The sequence below is a fragment of the Pteronotus mesoamericanus genome, unplaced genomic scaffold (assembly GCF_021234165.1).
Source record: "Pteronotus mesoamericanus isolate MK-2021 breed Mesoamerican mustached bat unplaced genomic scaffold, CSHL_Meso_final contig_50, whole genome shotgun sequence".
Taxonomy (NCBI): domain Eukaryota; kingdom Metazoa; phylum Chordata; class Mammalia; order Chiroptera; family Mormoopidae; genus Pteronotus; species Pteronotus mesoamericanus.
The window spans coordinates 3,511,108-3,533,828 of record NW_026555186.1 but is presented as its reverse complement, the minus strand read 5'-3'; the positions used below and the strand labels follow the sequence as shown (position 1 = coordinate 3,533,828).

At 32.8% G+C, this 22,721-nt stretch overlaps 1 pseudogene; it reads right to left on the bottom strand.

The window, feature by feature from the left end:
* LOC129074714 (60S ribosomal protein L30-like) overlaps positions 1-15,458 on the bottom strand; it is a 111,947-nt pseudogene extending 96,489 nt beyond the window's left edge.
* Between the last annotated feature and the right edge of the window lie 7,263 nt (positions 15,459-22,721).

The following is a 22,721-nucleotide window of genomic DNA, read 5'->3' as shown; positions in this document are numbered from 1 at the left end:
TCCCCTTTTCCCTTGAAATAGCTGTTTGGGCAAATTCTATAACAAATCTGTTTTTGCAAAGCAAGCTATTCTTATTTTTCAAATCTCAAATTAAATGTCACTTCATCAGAAACCTTACCTAACAATTTTTTGCAAAGCACCTCCAATTCACAGTCTTAACCCTTATCCTGTTCCCTTTAAGTAGATGCTTTAATTACCATATATTTTACTGTTTGTATCTGATTAGGAGGCTTAGAAGTATTTTATATAATTCTAGAAAATTTAGATATTGCTTTTTTGTTACTCATAATTTTCAACTTAAGCTTTCAGAAATAATTATTTGAATAATAGTCAGTAATTACCCCTCATGTACAAATAAAAAAAAGTAATTATGAGTAAAATAAGTTGTTGAAGATATCCTTAAACCTTCACAGTCCATCTTTTCCAATTTGCATTTGATTTACAGTTAATGTTATTCATGATTTCCATGCAATATTATGCCTTATACTATTACAGGGCAACAGCATGGAAATGCAGACAAATGTATACAAAGAAAAAATATTTTTCTGCAATGATTGCTTTAGCATTATTTCCTGAATTTTAAACTGAACCACTGCCACACTTTTTGCAAGTCTTGGGATTGGCACTTTGCTAATTTTAGCAGAAGTTATTGATAACCAGGACTCTCATTCCTTCTTCAAATAATCCTGAACTATCTTATATACAATGAGGGTGGCTTTTGGATCCACCACCAGCAGTAACAACTGGACTTGCTTTTACTTGAGCTTATTTTTAACTTGTACACACCTGACTCAACACCAAGTAAGTGGGGCTGCCTCACCACATCTACTTTCTATGAGCTTTAGCCAGCAAGTCCCAATCCTTGTCTCTTCCCCTGAGTTCTGCAGACATCTCTTCTCCTCATTGGCAAGGTGAAGGAAAATCCTCTGCCCTTTAAGTTAATTAATGAATTGAACAGGTTTATTAATTATTGAATTTCTTTCTTCTAAGAGCTTTAAGACGTTTTGTCAAATAGAACACTTGACTCCACCGATAACAATGACATGTGAACAACCTGGCCCAATGTGCCCATCAGAAGACCATGGCAATTAACTTCTGTTTCTACCACTAAAAGACTACTGCCTGGAGCCTAGCAACAGAAAGTCACTATGAATTAGACAATAAATGCTAGTTCAATATGTTAAAATGCAAAAAAAAATTGCATTTTAGGATTAGTAAAATAAAAGACATCTTTTGTTGACATTTCTCATTGGCCTATTCTCCCTCTGGACTGAAAGCTGTATGAGGCTGTGTCTGTTTCGTTCATCACCTTGAAGAGCAGCCCTAAGGAAGTTCCTGTTATATATTAATTGAGCCATATACCTTTGTTAAATGAATGTGTCAGTGAAGCCACGTAGTGGAAAAACTCTACAAATTGCTGGTGTATTTTGTGTAGTGAACATAGCAAAAGCAGTAACTTAAGTGAAACCATTTCAATTTTAGAGCTTCTGATTTTCTTTGATGAAATTTCATTTTTTGTAATAAGGTTTTAATGTGAAAATCAAGTAGTCAAGTTCTCTCTCTGTGTCCTTCTGTCATATATTTTATAGTCCCATATTGTCAAATTGGTATTTTATATAATAAAATGATGTACATAGGTGTATACCTACATAGCTAACATATATATCTGAATATCTATATCTACCTATCTAGTTATATATATACACAAATGGATATAAAGTTATTTGGTTGTGTTTGTCTATAAAGTATACATATATAATTGGATATGTACTAAATAGGTATAAAAATAAATACATATATATTTTTATTAAATGTTATCATGTCTTTCAATAAAAAGTATGAACATTTAATGGCTAATGATTAATGTTATAAAATATTTTTACCTTATCAAACTTCCACAGAGACACTTTTAAATTCTGTTCTTTAACATAACTGTCTTTGCAAACTGGAGGAATCTAGGCATATATGAAGGACTCCAAACCGGTATGTAGATATTTATTTCTCAGAGAAATTTTGAGAATGTTTTATGATTTCAATACATCTCTTTCTATGTAAAATTCTTATGCTTGTAAGCTTTGTTTAAAAAAGTTATAATTTTACAGCCTACAAGGACTGTTGAAGGCTGACATCGGGATATGTTGTGTTGTGTACTTAATGATACATCTTCTCTCACCTCACAAGAGAGAAATGGCAGGGTTTTACCTTGACAATGTCACAGCTGTTCCAAATTCCCTTACTTAGATCCCAGCTGTGACAGAGTATGCAGCTTTCAGCAGCAATGGCTGTCACTTTGTTAGACAAGGACATTTGTAAACTTATAAATAATTTTGATCTTCTTTTCCTTAAGTAAGCTCTTTAACACTTCATGTAATAACGCTTTGTTGATGATGAACTCCTTTAGCTTTACCCTGCCTGGAAAGCACTCTATCTGCCCTTTAATTCTAAATGATAGCTTTGCTGGATAGAGTGATCTAGGTTGTGGATCCTTGATTATCATCACTTTGAATGCTTTTTGCCAGTCCATTCTTGCCTGCAAAGTTACTTTTGAGAAATCAGGTGACAGTTTTATGGGAATTCCTTTGTAGGTAACTATCTGCTTTTCTCCTGCTGCTTTTAATAATCTCTCTTTATCTTTAACTTTTGGCATATTAATTATATTGTGTCTTGGTATGTTCATCTTTGCATCCACCTTATTTGGGATTCCATGTGCTTCCTGGACTTGTATTTTTTTTTCACCAAATAAGGGAAGTTTTCTTTCATTGTTTTTTCTAATAAGTTTTTGAAAGAAGGTCAAAACTATGAACATTAAAATGGCAATAAATTCACAACTATCAACAGTTGAATTTAAAAAACAAACTAAGCAAACAAGCAGAACAGAAACAGAAGCATAGATATGGAGATCACTTGAATGGTTATAAGTTGGGAGAGGAAATGGGGACATTGTAGGGAAAGGTGTAGGGATTAAGAAGTACAAATTGGTAGGTACAGAATAGTCAGTGGGATGTTAAGCACAGTGTAGTAAATGAAGCAGCTAAAGAACTTATATGCATGACCCATGGACATGAAATAAAGGAGGGGATTGCCGGAGAGAATGGAGGGTACTGGATAGAGGAGGATAGACGGGGAAAATCAGGACAACTGTAATGGCATAATCAACACCATGTAAATTGTAAGTAAAATTATATTAAACAACATAGAATTAGACCACAGTTATGACAATTTAACTAGTTAATCATAGCTTTCATTAGGGCTTTTTGCATTCCTAAGGCATTTTAACATAGCAGAGAATGATGAAATGCACCAAAGTTTGTTTGAATTATTTTATGGTTTCTTTTCTAATTCACATAAAAATATGCATCTTTAGCATATGGTCATAATTATCATCTGAACTGATATTTAATATATGTCAATTATCTAAATTGTTTACATTATCTGTAACATCATTATTCAAACTTGACCCAATTTTAGCTATATTATTTATATATTTATATCACTAAGATATGTATAAACAAAATAATAGTGACAACATTTAACCATACAATCATCAGAACATTGTAATATTAAAGTATATAATTATATTAATATAAAAACTATAAAAATAGTAAATTGTAAGTAAAATCATCATTTACTGTGATAGCTTATGTTTCATAATTCAAGATAAATCATTTTTAAGTTACAGATTATTTAGATTTAATTAAGCCTATGCTAATGCTTAAGTTTTTAGTTTTTTACTTTTTTTCTAGAGAAATATATGTGCAACTTTCATTAATGCAGCATGACCTTGTACCACTTGTATTTCACTCATTGTAAAAGCTTCACTTATGAAGTCTGATTTCTTTTTGCTATTAACATGTCTGTTTGAAGGTGCCAAGATATGTATGAATAAATATAAATAAATATGTGTCATGGGAAACCAAGATAGCTTGAGTGCATTTGGTTAAAATATGGTTATTTAAATATAAAATCACTCAAAGTAAATTTTAAATTATCCTCCAAATAAAAAAAATTTGTAGATAACTTGTGGGCCCCCCCAAATTTGTCTGGAAGTTATAAACTTCTTATTTTCTACCAGTGTTACCACTAGGGCTTTTCTATTTTATGGGTATTGTTAAGGAAAAGAAGCGATGACAGACCCAAAATGTAGTCACTTGTGTTAAACCCCAAGTGAGGAAGCTAAACAATATCTAACCTAATTGCAGCTTCAGCCTTTGAAATGTGACCTTTAATCGGTCAATCTGGAATTATTTGACCATCACTAGTGAGTTAATCTGCATGATAGACTCCCACTCTTTCCAAAATTAAGGTGACATTTCCTGAAACAGTCAACTCTTTGTTCAAAAATTTCCTTTTTATGCCCACTGATGTCTATAAAAACATTCCATTTTCTACAGCTCCTAGGCGCTCCTTTCTGTTTGCTAGATGAAGTGAGATTGATTAAAACCCATCAAATCTTCATCAGATCTTTAAATTTACTCAATCAAAATTTATTTCTTAACAAATCCAGTGGCAGCAACAAGATCCCAAACATCTGATGGTACCCTCAAGACCTTTGAGTTTGTAACCTCGCAGAAATTTTATTTCTTAATACGACATTCTGTCTTTCCATTGGTTTCACACTGGCTATGTCCAGCACCATGACTCACCTGCTTGCCCCCTTCCTTGAAGGTTCACTACCTTAATCATTGTGCCCTCAATACAATTAGGTTCTGATCAGTATCAAACAGCCTTAGGCACAAAATCTCAGATCTATTGTCCATGGAAACAGAGTTTTGGCCAAACTAAAGAAAGCAGCTAAGCTTTAGTTGCATCTCAGCTCCAAACCCAAAGAAGCAGATCGACCCCACAAACCACACCCTTTGAAACCAGATAACAGTGTCGTGACTAACATCAGGACTTGATGCAATGATCAACTACCCACTACTCTCATATCAATCAATGAAGAGGAAGCACAATCCTAACTCCTTCAATCACCATGATTAACTATTTTTTCCCTATATAACCCATCCTTTAGAAGCCTTTAGAGAGCCAGTTTTTAGGGCATTGCTCACTTATGACTCTGGGTTTGGTGCTTTTTCCCAAAATAAACCTGTCCTTTTTTTTTTTTTTGGCTGCAAACTCCTGTTTGCATTTTATTGGGTTTTGATGTGTGCAGGCAAACAAACCCATTTTAGTTCTGTAACAAGTTCATGGTCCTTCCCATCATTTCCCAGTTCCTACTAGTTCTGGGCTCCACTATGCTTTGAGCTCCTAATGTAATTGACTTTTCAGTCAGTTCCATGTTGGGAGCTGCTGCTAGTTTGAGCCACAGTTTTTTGTTAATTGGTGGCAAGAACCAAGTTCTTGATTCTATCCCAAAATGCATGTGGTAAACTTGCATATCAGTGGCAGTTCTCCACTTCTATGGAGCCCACAGCCTGCAGCTGCCATTTGATGAAGTCAGCTGGTTTAGTTTTTTTTCTAGTCCAGAGTTCCAAGATGAGAATTGATGTTAATGTGCTCAGGGTCTTCCCTAGGCCAAGGCACTATAATGTCTATTGGTTCCTACTGATATATTCAAGTGCACATGTTTGTCAGTCTTGTTTTGTGTAGATAAAGGTAAGTGCTAATGGGAATCTTGGAAGCGGCCACAAATTAGTGGTCACAGGTCAAGTATTTAAGTGCTGTTAAAGTGCTTGCCACCTAACTCACTCTTGTGCTAGGATAAGTTGTTCACAGAAAGATTCAGACTGACACTAAATCACTTGCCAACCTCAAAAAAATTTCTGTAGAGTGACGCACAGTATAATATACTACAAAATCCCCCAACTAGTGGCAGTTTTAAATGCCAAGGGAATTTGGTGAAATCATGTGAACACAAAAGCCTATCTAGACCTATAGTGTAAAAGATGAACTTTTAAAAGGAAGTTTGTTTATTCATTTGTTCATTTGTTTCTTCCCTGAGCACCTGCCAGCTCAACCTGCAATGGTATTTGAGAAGTTTTCATTAATGAATTTGGTTACGTGTTTTAGAAGACCATTTGAATGTCACCAAATAAATTCAGGAAAAATGTATGAAAAAAAATAGATGGCAAGACAATGAAAGGAGGCGAAAGATGGTGACAAGTTATAGCATTACATCACTTAAGTCATTACTTTAGTTAACAGTCAGTAGGGAAAAAATGTGTGTGTGTATGTGTGCGTGTGTGTGTGTGTGTGTGTATGAAAATATATATATATTCATATATATATGAAAAGAAACACCTGGTAGTGATATTGTTCAAACACTTTAAATAATAGGAGTAGTTGATAGACAAATGACATCTAATAGCTCCTCAGATTATCAACCAAGTATTTGAAGTCTGTGTGTGTGTGTGTACACGCGCGCATGTCTGGGTAGAGAAGGAGAGAAAAACAGATTTAAGCATGAGTTCTAGACTAATGTTGTATAAATTAGATATCACACTTGGGATTCCTGGCAATTCATAATGGGTCAATTGCTGGAAATTAATCACTATTATTTTTCAGTGCTTTATAGGGTGGCTGTGTGCTTCAGCTAATCTGGTCTTGTTTGGCCCCAGCTAAACTTGTGATTATTTCTGGATGGTGAATTTGCTAGGAGCTGGCTGTTCATGCTTATTCTTGGCTGGTGACACAACTCTTCTTGCATCTCTAATATCCATCAGCTGGCTGGTCTGGGCTGGCTTTCAAAATAAAGACAGCAGGGAAAAGTAGAAAATGAAAGTGTTCAATGACTCCTGAGATCTAAACTCAGAACAAACACAGGGTAACTTTGACCACATTCTCTTGCTCAATGCAAGAGTTCTAACTATTGAGAAACTGATCTCCTTCTACATGAGAAAAACTAAAAAGTTATATTTTAAAGGGCATGGAAATAATAAGACCATTTTCAAGTTTAACACAAACCGGATTAGGAATGTTATCTATTGTTATTAACTGAACTAATACATAAAGTGGCATCTTGTATTGGACTTCCTATTGATGGCTAAATGTGGTTCAACTCTGCATTCATTGACAGAAGGTTGGTGACCTCAAATTATCTTTGGTAGAAGTATTGAGATCAAAGAAATAATCAGATGCTGTAGACCATGGCTTATAAAATTTGTTTTATTATGTTTTGTTTGATACCATCTGGTTGTTAAATATTTACCAGCATAGTACTAGGTCTTCCATTATCAGAAAACTAAAATATGGATATGGCACAGAATCTGGGAGATGGGCAACAAAAACAACACAACAACAACAAAATGAGAGCAAAAAAAGAAATTGTAGATTAAAAAGTTAGAGATTTGTTATTAGAAAGTTCAGAAAGAAATGGTAAAACTGAATCCTCTAGATATTGTTGAAGGGATTTCAAAAACTAAAAATAATATTGTGCAGTGACTATTACTAGCCGTTTCAAGATAAAGATGAGCACAGACTAGAGTTGGCTAGTTTTTGAGCAAAAATTGAAGGAAATAGTTTCTGGAGATGGAAGGCCTTTTCAGACTTGAATAGCTGCTTGCCCCAGTCCATTGAGTATGAGATAAGAAAGAAAAATTCTTTTAAGGACCAAGATCCAGTAAAATTTCCCATCTAAAGAATGGACTTACTTTTGCAGCTCCTAGTTGTCAAAAGAGTAAAGTCCAAGCACTTTGTCATAACATGCAATACTCTTCATGTTATGAAATGTTATAATTTCTTCTTTTATTTCTGGTGTTATTTTCTCCTTATACCTTAACTTCAGCTATTAAATACTGCTTTGAGTAAAGTGATCATTTATCACCTCTGAGCCTTTGGATTATCTTTCTCTTTAGAATGTCACCCTCTCAAGCTTTAAAATATTAAAACAGTTATTCTGAGGTCTATGCTATTCGTCTTCTCCAAAATTATTTTCTGGCTGTCCATCAATGGTTTAGATAAGCTTATAACGTTATTATTGAATGGTTGTATTGGTAATTTCTTCCACCAGCTCCAGAATTCTCTAGAGGCTGTGCCAATGCCAAATTTTTTGCTTACCATAGTGAAGAGTGTGCATTAGGCTCAGAAAACATATTCTGAGTTAAGTAATTAAGGATAGTGTACATGAAAGTATTTTCAAAACTGTGTTGTCACTATTTTATCATTATTTATATAAAAACTATACTAATATTTGTTGTACTACACCATTATTTGATAAGAAAGACAAAAAGAAACACTAAAATTTAATAATAAATAGTAATTGATTGCAAGAAGTTTGAGATTTCAGAAATGTTAAAAATAAAACAAAAAGCTTGTTTTAGAATTGAATCATTATTAATATAATTTTCTTTGCCCCTCCCCAAAAGAATCAGTTTTATACAACAAATACAGAATCTAATTTTTATGCTATCTTTTAGTTATTAGAAAATATAAATACTTATGGCAACATTGACATGAAGTATTTCAAACCAGATGTATACAAATGATAGAGATGTGCTATATTTATAATTATTTTTATATATGCAAAAATACAAAGTATATATTACATACATCCAATTAATCTTGTCAACATTCACATTTCACTGCCGCTTTAGTAATGAACAGCTTAAATGTATAGAATTTTAAAATCATATATAAGTCACTGCTTACATTCTAATAGATTACAATTAGCAGGTATTTTACATTTGCATTATCAGATTCAGGTCGTAGTACATATTTTTTTCTAAATGAAGGAATTTGTTCTACTGCTTTGTCATAATTGAGGTGAACAGAGGACAGAAATGGAAGTTCCTGATGAGTATCAGTAATTGAGTTGCCACTGTGAAGCTTCCATAGCAGATAATAAATCCATTGGAAATCTGATTCCAAAAAGTATAAGCAATGTGTGCTGTGATTTTCACATAAAATCCTTGCAAGTCCCAGCTGCTACTTTTAATTTAATTGCATAATTTGTTTCATAATGAGTTTTTGTTTCATGTTCCACAAAATGTCAGTTCTAAAAGCAGTTCTCTGAGGTACCAACCAAAGTGCAAAGGGGCAAAGTGCAAAGTGCAAATCCCAACAAATGGGATTTGTCCCATTTGTTTTCAGGCTTTCACTTGACATACACATTTCAAGTTGAAGGAAAAGGAAAAATATGACTGCATGATGAGGATAGAAATAGTCAGAAAGCATGTAAATTTTAATGTTCATTTTATAAATTATTCTGGGGAAATTATTATAATTTAACATATTCTGAGGACATTAACGAGCATACTTTTGTTGTTTTTGAGAACTTTAACATTTATTTTTGAACATTATTTTCTTTTTGATCACTAAATTTATATCTTGTCTTATATATTGAGTATGCATGTCCTTTTCTGGTATCTATTTCAAGTAATGTAAAACACACACAGACACAGACACATCCAGACAAACAGGTTCACAGACCCACATAGACATGCAAATACACACAGATACACACACAGATACAAACATACTATGTATAACAAAATAATGCTCTGAATAATGTAGAAATGTGAATTTTGCTTCCAAAAGTAATCTTGATTACTACAAAATGTTTAAAACAAACCACGTTTAAAAAGAAATAAAAAACCCAGTATGAAAACTCTTACACTAAGATAATACTTAAAAATGTATTTCTTTTATATCTTGCAGATATGAATTTTTGTGATGTAAATTCATTTATTCAAACTCCTTGTTTCTTTAAGAACCTCTGAGTAAAACTGTGAACAATCACTGCATATTTTAATCTCTGAGTGTAAATGTGGCACTCTGTTATAGATGCTAGAATAGGACATGCTCTTTTTAACACGGTGTGTATTGAAACATTAAGAAGAGGGGTCATACTGGACAGTTCCAATATTTGTAGAGCTGTGATTACATAATATGTAGAACTGCACTTTTAGGTAAAATCATTCTACCTATACAGCATCCCTTCAGCCCAGAATGCAGAGGTTTAACCAAGGACAGTGTGCTATGTCAGATTTCATGTGCTGTCAAGTTGTCTGTTTTAATTGGAATAAAGCAATACATTATCAATTGAAGAAGAATTCTTTGTTGAATCTTAATTTAAGCTTTTAAGACATTTGATTAAATCATTTTTAACAAAGAGCGAGACTATGTGGAAATATATATAGTTTATGTAGAGGAGATAAATACCCCATAGCAAAAGATGTTGATTATAATGAAATACACAGGCCTACTTAAGATAAACACACATGAAAATTGAAAATTCATAACAGATAAAATAACTGCATTGTTGATGACCAAGGATGCTTACAAAACAGTTTTTATTCAAGTCTATTTTTTAAATAGATTAATATAGCAGAATTATAGTAAACTCTGCAAAACTCATAGCCTTTTTCTACTTATAGAAATATTTCCCCATATAGAGTTGAACAATAAAGAAAAGTGTAAACAGATATAGATAATTGGGAAGAACATTCAATATTTAGTGTATAAATAATTCAAACATAAACATATATTCTATTTATCAGAACACATTTTCAATATTTAGTATGATTGTGCAGAATAATATTTAATTCTATTACATATGACTTTAGAAATCTATCTAAAACCTATAAAGAGGTATATTAATTTAAAATCACCAAAGTTCGATGGAAAATCTACCTATTTATATTGTAGAAATCCCTATAGAATGTATTAAGGTTGATACTTCTCATTACAAAATCTGCATCTTTATTTTACTCAAATAAAAGTAAAATTTTATCAAAAGGAAATACAAGCAAGAGTCTTACACAAAGGATAGTGCTAAAATTTTCATGGCCTTGATTCTCAAGTTATCCTCTCAGGACACTTGACTAGAACAATCTGCTACCAAACCAAAACACTGTGATTCTTTGGATAAAGTTTACAGAAAGGCTTATGCAAATACAGTCAGGGGTTTTTTCTTTGAATCAGGATGACTGAATTTGAAGAGTGACACCTGATGAAGATTACCTAAAGCTGGCCAAAATAGAAAGCAGACATCTGATTTGGGCCCACAGAACAGCAGTTTCTTACTTGGGATTATACTACAGAGTTAGTTCTTCAGGGGGAAGCTACGTTTTGCCTAACAGAAGGGATCAGAGAAAAGAGGGTTGCTTTTTCTCCCTGTTTAATACCAGCTTACAGATCCCCTCCAAAAATGGAAGTTTGAACTATGCATCTTGACTTTTTCCTCCCTTTTCTCTCTTAGAAATTTGCTTATTAATCCCTATTTTCCAAGGAACATAAGTAGTTGTAAGAGTTACTAAGTTGAACTAAGTGTGGAACAGTATGGAAAACAGATTTAGGTTTCTTTTTTTCTGATCACTGCCTTATAATATGCAGTGTGTCTTACTTATTCCACAGCCCTTAAATATAAGTAGGGCAGACTCTTAATCTGCATAGTCATTTTTATGTTTTTAGCTATCTAAATGAATGCATCTAACTTATCTAAAAGTTGCACTTCACATCGGTCTAAAATAGCTACCAAGCCTCCAAGCTCAAGGACCAGAAGAAGAATTTTGTAAATAGCAAATAGAATGTAACATTGTGACTCATTTTATATATACGTATAAAGATAGAGCTTTTATATATGAAGAATATATATAGGATTTCAAAACAAAAAACATTGTAAGCAAACATCATTTTATTAACAAAATGATGTTGGGCCAATGTGAAATCTAGTATTAATATACTGCACACTAACAACATCTCTATTATGTTGTTATTGCATAGAAAGAATATTTGATGTGCATGTCTTAAATTCTTAGGTTTAGTTTTACCATTTAAAAACTGAAACATTTGGATTTTTTTGTAATCTTGAAAGTCTCTTAAAAAAATTGTTTTTTTAAATTATATGTATTTATTTCCACTAAACCTCATTTAAAATAACCAGTTTTCTACTATATACGAAGGTGTTTTTTTTTTTAATGTTACTGTATTTCCAAATGTTCCCGGTATTTTTTAACCCTGGCAGTTGAGAACACTGTTTGGTTTTAATGATCTCTGATTGTTGCTTTACTTTTTTTCCCTGGGATTGAGTTAAAGCAAATAGTAAAATGACAAAAGAATCAAATGTTTTCAACTCCAAAAATTTCTTAAAATTTCTCCAACAATCAGCGATCCCCAGGTTTCTGTCCTGTTCAGAGTGACAGTGATAGAGCACCTCCCATGACCCGACCCCACCTCCTGACCTCCAGAAATTCAGCGCTAGAGATGCAGATTTATTTCCCTCCAAAGGCTTTCCTGAGAATAAACAATGTCAACTTAATTGAAAATGATAATGCAGTCACTTATTTTAAACTGGGAAATAAAGTAATTGACAATGATCACCCTTTAGTTAAAGTTTAACATCTAATGACAGATTTGATGGGAATCAATACAGCAAGAGAACAGTCTTTCTTTATATAATTATCCCACTTTGCTGCAATTATATTTCATTCATATTCTTGCCAGTTTATACGCTGTTAGCATTATGCGGATGGTTTTGCCTGAATTCCAATGAGAACTTCTTTTTTTAATTTCCATTTTTAAGGTCTCTGCATCAACACCTGGCTCATAGTGTACTGATCTAGGAACATGAGTTTTATTATATGAGAAACTTTCCTAATAGTTGTAAAAAATGAAACTCTAGTTACCTCTGGTAATACGTAACCAAAATAAATTAAGTCCATTGTCATTTTCAAGTCAGCACACTATAATTTAAGACAGAAAGTTAACAATAAATGTCTATTATCAAGATGGAACTAGAGAATAAAAATCGTTATTCTTGGTTGATAGTTTTTGCCTTTCTATTTTTAATTTAATGAGATTAAAATAGAACCTACCTTTAAAAAATATTCAAGATAAAAATGGATTTGCCTAATCAAGTCATAACAAATAGGAAAACAACATGTATTCTTGATCATTTTAAAATTCAAAAATCCAGGATGATAGAGTTTATATTTTAGCTACTGCAACTAAAATCAAAGCTAGAATACACGTCATGCTTACATATCCTTAATCAACCTGAGTATTAAGTTTTAATTAACAGCAATAGAAAATTTTAAGTCAAAATTTGAATAATTTTTGTGCAGTAATAAAACAGAAGGAAGTATAAGACCTAAATGGTAGCTATTTGAAGAGGAAATAAGTTTCATTCTTCTCTTTATAGGATTAGAAATAGCAATACCTACAACCAGACAAATCTCATTTCAAATCCCTACTCCAGCTATTCAGTTTAACTTAAACAATGATTAAGACAATGAAATTAGAAAGTTTGTGACCTAGTTTTTTTCAACTGCCTTCTAAAAGAAGGAAATTAGAGTGACTTTTAATGTGGAGATAAAATTATCAAAGAAAAGATAATTGGACCTGGTATGTCAGGTCATTGTCATATGTACATGGTTGGTTCCATTCATCAGTTTCTTCATTTTCTTTAGTTTTTAATTTTGTCAAATAATAACATTCAAATACATTTACTTTTCAATGGAATATTTAATTAAACATAATATTTAGTTCTGTTAACATATTTTTAGAATGCATTGGACTTATGAAGTTTGTCTAGGAAGCATCCAGCCAAGTACTATGAAAGATACATTTATTGAATAAGATACAAGGAACATGATACATAGGGCAATGGCACCTCAGTTACCTTCAAAGTAGGCACCTTGGGACCTCACACAGTTCTCCTAGTCACGATCAATTGTCCCATCATATTTTTCTGAATCTCATCGATGGTCTCAAATCTCTTCCTTTTCAAAGGTGATTTTAATTTTCGGAAAAGCCAGAAGTTGTAGGGCACCAAATATGGGCTGTAGGAAGGCTGAGTCACCTGGGTTATTTGATGTTTCACCAAAAAACTCTGCACAAGACATGATGCAGATACATTGTCATGATGAAGCTGTCAATCACCTGTTGCCCATTGCAGTGGCCTTCTAAATCATCCAAATACTCCACAGAGGAATGCTCAAGCTTAATGTAAAATTTGATGCAGATTCATTGCTCTACTCATTCAATTATTTTGAATGTGACAACCACGTAGCAGTACACATGCTCACTCAATGCTACTTACTGTCCCCACTGCCTAGTACAGTGAAGTCATCATTGTTCATGCATGAGCATCCCAATCCACTCTAGTTGGCTGCCAGGTTGCGTGACATCTGTTTCACACAAAACATTCTCATGATATTAACAATGGTTGGACTTTTTCTGGACAAACCTGGTATAACAATATTTTCCGATTGAAAACAACTGAAATATATTCACTGTTCAGAAAACATGAGATATATAGTGTGATAATTATCATACTAGATAAAGCACTGCATATTTACACACATAGTTTCAGAAGTAGCACTTCTATCACTTATTTCTTACATTTTTTGCTTCTTTGAACATCATATTCTTTTATTCTTAATAATGCAACCTTTTACTTTTATGGCTAGGTGTTTTTTTTCACCTTTTAAATGACACTCTATAAGAATTTCTAAATACTCTTTCCCCACCCCAAACCATCTTCACCTTGATGACGTTTGGCAGAAGAAACTGAACATAAGGAATTGAGTTGCTCTGATTTTTCTGAGTCCTTATATTCTGCCTTATCCAGAACAGAAATTTTACTCTTGTGTAACAGAATTACTCATAATTTGGTGTTAACAACCCATTTGCTTGAAAATCTAGAGACGTTTTCTCACATTAGGTTTGTCAATACTAAAATTGATTTGTTTTCTTATACCCACCTCTTCTCACTTTTCTTACAGTTTTTAGTTTCTTTTATTGGTTTTGTCATTTAAAAATTTCCTGTCATGCATGGTTTTGAGAGTTACCTCCATGTTCTTTGCTATGATTTGCAATTTTTAACTCCTACATTTATCTGTCAATTTTTATAGTTAAAGGTAATTATAAATATTTTAAAACTTTCTTAGTGACATATATACTGAGAGTCTAGTATGTCATATGAATAAAACAATTACCTGACAATTGTTTTCTTATATATAATTTATTTTATTGCAAATTATTGTATAATATTATTATTTTGACATTTCCCAAATCTAGTTTTTCAACTGTTTAGTTTTTGCTGATTCCACATTAGCTAAATTGTATTTTTGTAATAGGCTCTAATATATCCAAAGTCTAACCTATGTTTACTTTTTCTAAAATAATATGTATTTTAATATATTTTTCCATATAAACTTTGAATTAGTTGAATTCAATAGTATATTTGTCTCTAATTTTTCTTCCTGATTTTTCTTTAATTCTTTGCTTCTTGCTTTCTTTTATTTTAACAAATATTGCATATTTGCCTATAATATCCAATATGCTGATGTAGGTAACTGAAATACAATGATGAAAAGATGTAAAGCCCATGATTTCTAAAAGGTTTATTTCTAAAGGTAAAAAAGATCTGTTGAGATAGCTTATAGAGGGCTCTGAGTGCCTGATGCTTGACTGTAGTGGAGGTCAGTGACTGATACGTGGACTGCATCAGCATTGTCAGTAGCACCTACCTCATCTTCAAGGACATGAGTTTCGCAGTCTGTCTCAGCCATCTCCATGATTACTTCTGCCACCTATGCCACTCTACAAGGCACTTCCAGCCACCAAATTCAACATCATGAGTAAAAACGGCTGAACCAGAACATGAGCAAGTATGATCTTCTGGCCTGGTTGTAGATTGGTGAACTGGAGCCTAGAGGAAAGTATAACTCATTTGTAGTTGACCAGAGAGCAGGTTTGCCCTTCTAGGGGGCAATTTTGCTTCACGAGAGCACCCAGTGAAAGGTCACAGTGACCATTATCTATGAGAAGGAGGGTGAGCTTCATTAGAAAGACATTTGTGTGCTGGTGGTAGGCAAGGTTAGGAGTAAAGCTGAGGTCCATGCAGTTGATGTCATTCTCTCCCTAAATATTATCTCTGCCAAGCACCTGAAGTCTTCCCACAACTCTAGAAGGTAGGGCACCCTAAGGAGTATATGACAAGTCAGCCTTGTGGGGGTTGGTCTCTGTACCATTAGATACCTTGTTCAATAATAACTCTTGTTTAGACAAAGAAACACATTCTCTTCTCACTTCAGAAACTTTTATTCCCTATCGAGTGTAGTGTACACCCTACTCTCTATAGTAAGAAAGTAAATCATTGAGGAAGAAAAAATACTGCAAAGTGTACAAAGATCTGAACCATTTAATCTCCTGACCTTTATATAAAAATATAAGACACAGTCTCTACCCATTTCAGGTGGGTCATCTAAATATTTCTTAGAAATTAATCTGTGGTTAAATATCAAGTCTTAATTGTCTATATTATAATAAACATTCTTTAAAATTGATGTTTTTAAAAAAATAACATTACACTCACGTTTATCATGGTAAAAATTTCTTCTTAGTACTACCAACTTTGTTACCAATAAAAAAAGGTTTACTTTTGCTAAAATGTAACTTCCCCTTCTCTATATTTTAAATAAAGATTTTTTTGAAAAACACATCATAAAAGGTTAGAAGTGGAAGTGCTTTGGTAACAATTTGGTGACTAGTTCTCTGGATAAAAGAAATCAAGACTAACTCCTCTCCCATCAATTTTACTAAATTTTTTGCAAACAATAGAAAGCACATTTTCACACAGGACATTTTTGCTATCCAGCAGAGTACCAAGGTGAATGGTCTAGATAATGAAACACTTTTTTATATGAAAATTTAGCAACAACTGGAGACAATACCCAAAAAATTAACAGGTAAATAAGTATAACATAAGTACATATTAAGTGTGATAGTGGTACAAAAATGTCACCAGGGTTCATGAACACACCTACCATAACCCGCTAGCCTAACCTGGACTGTTTGCTGGCTTTAGTGTTCTCCTCCTTCCAAGAGCAGTGCCTGAAACTGTTTTTCAGAGGGCTGTGTTCAGTCTACTGGACCCACATTAAGGACAGTAGGAAGTGCCAGGGAATTACATTCCATAAGGTGACCTTAAAGTCATCATTGACTTATGCCACTGTGTGATGCCCAGCTCCCTGTCTTGAGGAGGAACAGCTCTGAATCTTAATTTATACTTCAGATGGATCAAGTTTACGGTCACCTGGCCTGGCTTTTCCCCTCCTGCTTCTTCTGTCCTTTCCTAGTTTCTTTCTTTTTTTTTTAATTTCTCTTTTGTTTTTCAATTTTTATTTTTTTCCATTACTATTTAATCATCTTATGATCATCTTCCTCCTCCAAACACCACACTGTTGTCCATGTCTGTCCATGAGTCCTTTTTCATTTTTGGGCAATCCCTACACCCCCTCTTCTTCCCTCCCCTTTGTTGTTGTCCTGCTCTGCATCTATGAGTCTGTCTCTATTTTGTCTGTTGGTTCAGTTTATTCATTAGATTCCACATATGAGTAAAATCATATGGTATTTGCCTTTCTCAGGCTGGTTAACTTCACTTAGTATAATGCTCTCCAGGTCCATCTATACTGTCACAAAGAGTAAAACTTTATTCTTTTTTATGGCTGAGTAGTATTCCATTGTGTAAATGTCCCATAGTTGTTTTACCCAATCATTGACTGATGGACACTTTGGCCAATTCTGTACTTTGGCGATTGTAAATAATGCTGCAATGAACATAGAGGTGCTTATGTTCTTTCAAATTAGTGTTTTGGGTTCCTTTGGATATATTCCCAGAAGTGGGATTCCATTTCACAGAATGAGAACAAATATTTCAAAAATTTATATGGAACCACAAAAGGCCCCACATAGCAACAATGATCCTAGGAATCACATTACCTAATATCAAACTATATGATAAAGCCATAGTAAGCAAAACAGCATGATACTGGCATAAAGAAAGAATAGAAAGCCCCCAAATAAACTCACACCTTTAGAGTCAACTAATGTTTGAAGAAGATGCAAAAGCACACAATGGGTAAAAGATGGTTTATGCAGTAAATGATGCTGGGAAAATTGGACAGATATATGCAGAAAAATGAAACTAGACCACCTTCTTACACCTCACACAAGAATTAATTCAGAGTGGGTTAAAGACTTAAACGTTAGACCTGAAACCATAAAAAATCCTAGAAGAAAACATAAGCAGCAAAATCTCAGGCATTGCTTGTAGCAACATTTTATCAGATGTATCTCCCAGGCAAGGGAAATAAAAGAAAAATAAAAACAAATGAAACTACATCAAAATATAAAGTTTTCAACAATGCAAAGATGCAAGAAAAACATGACCAGTAACACTGAAAGGAAAAGAAATCAACAGAGACAAGAGGGAAGGGGGGGGCAGGGAAAGGGAAGGGAAGGGGAAAGTCAAGGAACATATAGCAAGGACTCATGGACAAAACCAAAGGGGAAGAGCTGAGGGAGGGAAGGTGGGAGGGGGCAAGGGAAAGAGGTGGGGGGGAGGCAGAGACAAATGTATTTAAAAAGTAAATAAATTAAAAAATATATATAAAGTTTTTACACAGCAAAGGAAAACATCAACAAAATAAAAAAGACAACCCAGAAAACGGGAGAACATTTTTCACTGATACATCTGATAAGTGGTTAATACCCAAAATTTATAATGTACTTTACAAAACTCAACACCAAAAAAAAAAAAAATCCAATTAAAATATGGGCAAAGGACCTGAATAGACACTTCTCCAAGGAGGATATATGGATAGCCAACAGACATATGAAAAAGGCTCAACATCACTAACCATCAATGAAATGCAAATTAAAACCACAATGATATATTATCTCACACCTGTCAGAATGGCTATCACCAATAAATCAACAAACAATGAGTGCTGGCGAGGATGTGGAGAAAGGGGAACCTACTGCATTGCTGGTGGGAATTGAGATTGGTGCAGCTACTGTAGAAAGCAGCATGGAGACACCTCAAAAATGAAAAATAGACCTGGTTTCTCTTGGAAGCATATTTTTAAAAAAAATCACTTGTACACGAATTGTTATTTTACTGCTTCTAGTAAATGCAAAACAAAGACATTGTACATATATATTAAACTGACATATATAATAAATTATTTTCTTCCTCTTACTAAATGTTACATGATCTTATTACTTGAAGAAATTCACTATTCTTGCTTGTGATACCTAGATAATCTAGCTATAGTTTACATAGCCTCACTCACCTTTTGCCTTTCTCTCTTCCTCTTAATACATTTCAGAAATTCTGGGGTTTTGTGGGATAGTTAGACACATAAAGCACTTTCTAAACTCAAAGCCTGTGTATATATTACTTTCTGTGCCTCTAGATTCCACACATCATATAACATCCCATCTTAAGTACTTCTAGGGTAAATCAAATTATTGTTTCCAATTATTGTCTTTCTCCCTGTAACAATATTATTCATTTCCTTTCTTGTAAGAACTCCTTTTAAGTAGACTATAATTCTACACTGATCATTAGTGTTGAACACGTTATTTGCCTTATCTGATAAAATGTGAATAGACTTTGGACTTGATGCACTCCTTTCCCATAAGGAAGCTTTAAATGACTTTGAGAGATTTGGTTCAGGTTCTTGTTTCTGTCTTTTGTTATGACATAAAGTCTAATCCCTCAGCATGTCACAGAATCAAAAAGCATGTGCATGCAACCTGGGTGTAGCAAAGCTCAACAGAGCTTTTCAGAGTTCCAAATAGTCCCCAGCAACAGCTGATTGAGAAACTCATTTTCATTTAGCTGTAGTTCTTACTCAGATTTATAATTATTTTATTCATCTGTGTATTTCTTGTTTTAACTGTATTGTACACTAGCCTTGGACTCTTCTTTTTATTATGATCCAACGGCTGGGATAGTTATGTAGCAAATTTGCAAAAATATTGGTATAAGTAATGCATGATTGAAAGAATTCTCTTTTTCACAATGACGTCTCTCACATATAAATGCATTTTGCTAACATACACAACTCAAGTAGAAGTAAGTAGGGCGTTAAAACAACTTTCAAGGTTAGTCTTGCATTTTATTTCATTTGGATATTTAAAATTTATTCCCATATATAGAGTTCAAGTTCTTTAATGCCATTGATCATGTCTCATACATCGAATATTATTTGTATTCCTGCACCCAGAGAACTTTTTAAGTTTAATTTTTTTCTATGATTTTTACTCTGAAAATAAAACTGGCTATTCACTCTGATGCTGTATGCCTGAAAATGTTTTACAGGATTTTTTTTTTTCTGGTCGTCATCCCTAGAATTTCCACTGGTAAGAAAGTGATGCATCTCACTGAAGTGATTATCAACTGACATGAAGAAATATTACATCTATTTTCTGAAGTGTTTTCTTCATTGCTTCAGTTGTTTCTTTGTTCTTTATCATTCACTGCCAGCCTGAGTCCTCTGGGCTTCCAATCATTCCATTATGGAATTCAGAATACTTCTTTCACCAGGAATTTATCTCCTATACAAGCTAATAGAATAATGGCTGGTTATGCTTTCATACTATAAAAAGCAATCATTTATAGACCACACTATGTCAGCTTTGCAGATCAAATAAACATTTTTTTCTTTTATACATTTCAGCTAGGGGTTGGACATATAATTTTTCTAATTGGACTCTAAATATTCTCAAGTTTCTCAAGTTAAACTGGTTACATTCTTATATAAGAACAGACATAGATAAAATAGATATAGATATATAGATATAGATATGAATAGTAAAATATACCACCATCCTTGAAATTTGTAACACCATTTTAAGAAAATAAAAAAATACAGAATTTCAGTCGTTTCTAAAATCATGCCATATATATTGCACAGCATGATACACACACACAATATATTCACACACACACATATATATATATATCCCATGACTCAGACAAGAGAATTACATATAAAATTCAATAATCATTTTATAAATAGATTTTGCAGCACCATTAACATTTTTTAATACAAAGATTTGTGAAAATCATTTCAATGTTTTTTTGTTAATCATAGGAAAGAAAGGCTTACCATTTTAATTAAAATAACAGAATTTTTCAATTTATCTGAGATAGACCATATTTCTAATCTATTAAAAAACTACTAGATGTTTCTCTTTTAGAGAAATTTATCCTTGACAAGTTGATGACATGTTTTATTTTAGTGAATGAAGTATGCATGGCAGTAAAATATACCACTTCTGGACACAATTGTGAGACAGCATGTGGGTATCTGTGTGCTCTGTGATCATGAAAACCTGTGTTCACACTGAGTCCTATCAGTTTTGAAATTTATTGATTTCTATAAACTGAGACCCTAGCTGACCTCTGATGAGAATGCAGATTATGCACTATTAAAATGTTTAAGCTAATACATTTGGAGACTTACTTATTTTCATAGCACAACTCTGTCAATCAAGGCTAACAGAGAACATTTATGAAAAATTGAGATAAATATGTCTAAAATTTATGGTCACCAGGATAAATTCCCTAAATCTCAGTGAATATATCATTGAAAAGCTGAGTGTCTTAATGTGGGCCAAAGCCCACATTGCAGAGTTCTTTCTTAAGTACGGTGTTATATGTCACAGTTCTTGGCACATAAAATTTTACAATTAATTTACTTTTAAAAACTATTTAGTTTAAATATAATCAGGTGTGCAGTTGTAGTGACTGCTATTGCATATATGTATGTCACATTTTAGAAAATAGATATAAACACTATAATGGTAAAAATAGATTTTAAAATATGTAAATTTATAAAAAGTCACATCCTAAGAATGTTTCTCACATGCAGAATACATTTTTTATTATTTTTTCTTTTTTAAATTTTTTTATTTTCTAATATTTATCGTTCAAATACATTTGTCTCCATTTTCCCTCCGCCACTTTCCCCTACCCCTCTCCTCCCATCCTTAAAGTGTTTTCTAATGTGTCATTTACAAACTTAGAAAAATTCTACATCTGTATATTGGTCAAATAAAATAGAATTATTTTTGTAAAAATTACTCAATGAATTATACTTGTTATAAACACTCATATATATATAATATATAAACATATTTGATTTGAAACTTATCCCAAAGTATAAAATATATAACTTAGACTCTCAAAATGTCTCTTCATATGGAAGTGTTGTAAAATTTAGATGCATAAATTAGTTTTCAGGATTTAATTGCTATTAATAATTTGTTCTAATAAAGAATATATTAATACCATTCAAAAATCAAAAAAGCTTTTCTAGATCACAAACATATCCTATAAAATATTTGTAACTTCTCTTTGCGAAATACATCAACATGTTTTCTCCATGGGAAAAACAAACAAACAAACAATCAATCATTTTGTCAGGCTTTATCTTTGTACATTTTCCCAATTGAATTTAGTCAATTAAGGAATTAAAGGTTATGTGTTTATAGGCAACTCAAGTTGACGAAATCTGTGTTGCTTAATAGTCTTCAGTGAAAATAGTTGCAACAGAAGATACAGAAATTGTACCACCTATTGTACTTCTGCTCATTACCCTGTAGATATTAGAAATAATTCAATATGATAGACACAGTCTTTTTGACAGGATTCTAGAGAATTCTGAAGATACAAACATCATTATTAAATCATGCTTCAATATAAGTATAGAATTAAATATTAATGAGCCTTTGGTGAATAAGAGATTAATTTACTATCAAACACATATTCCCTTCATAGGACAAAAACAGATTTACAGAAATAAAAATCTATACCATAAGCAGATATGACTGAAGTACAATTAAATTACATTCATATTGAACATAGCAGTGTTAACGTCAGAGGAATTTGAAGCCATTTGGTTGTATTTGTGAAATGAGATGTTTGTTAGTTGCTGTCTTGGACTGGACATTTCCCCCAAAACAATGTCTCTGATAAGCACTGT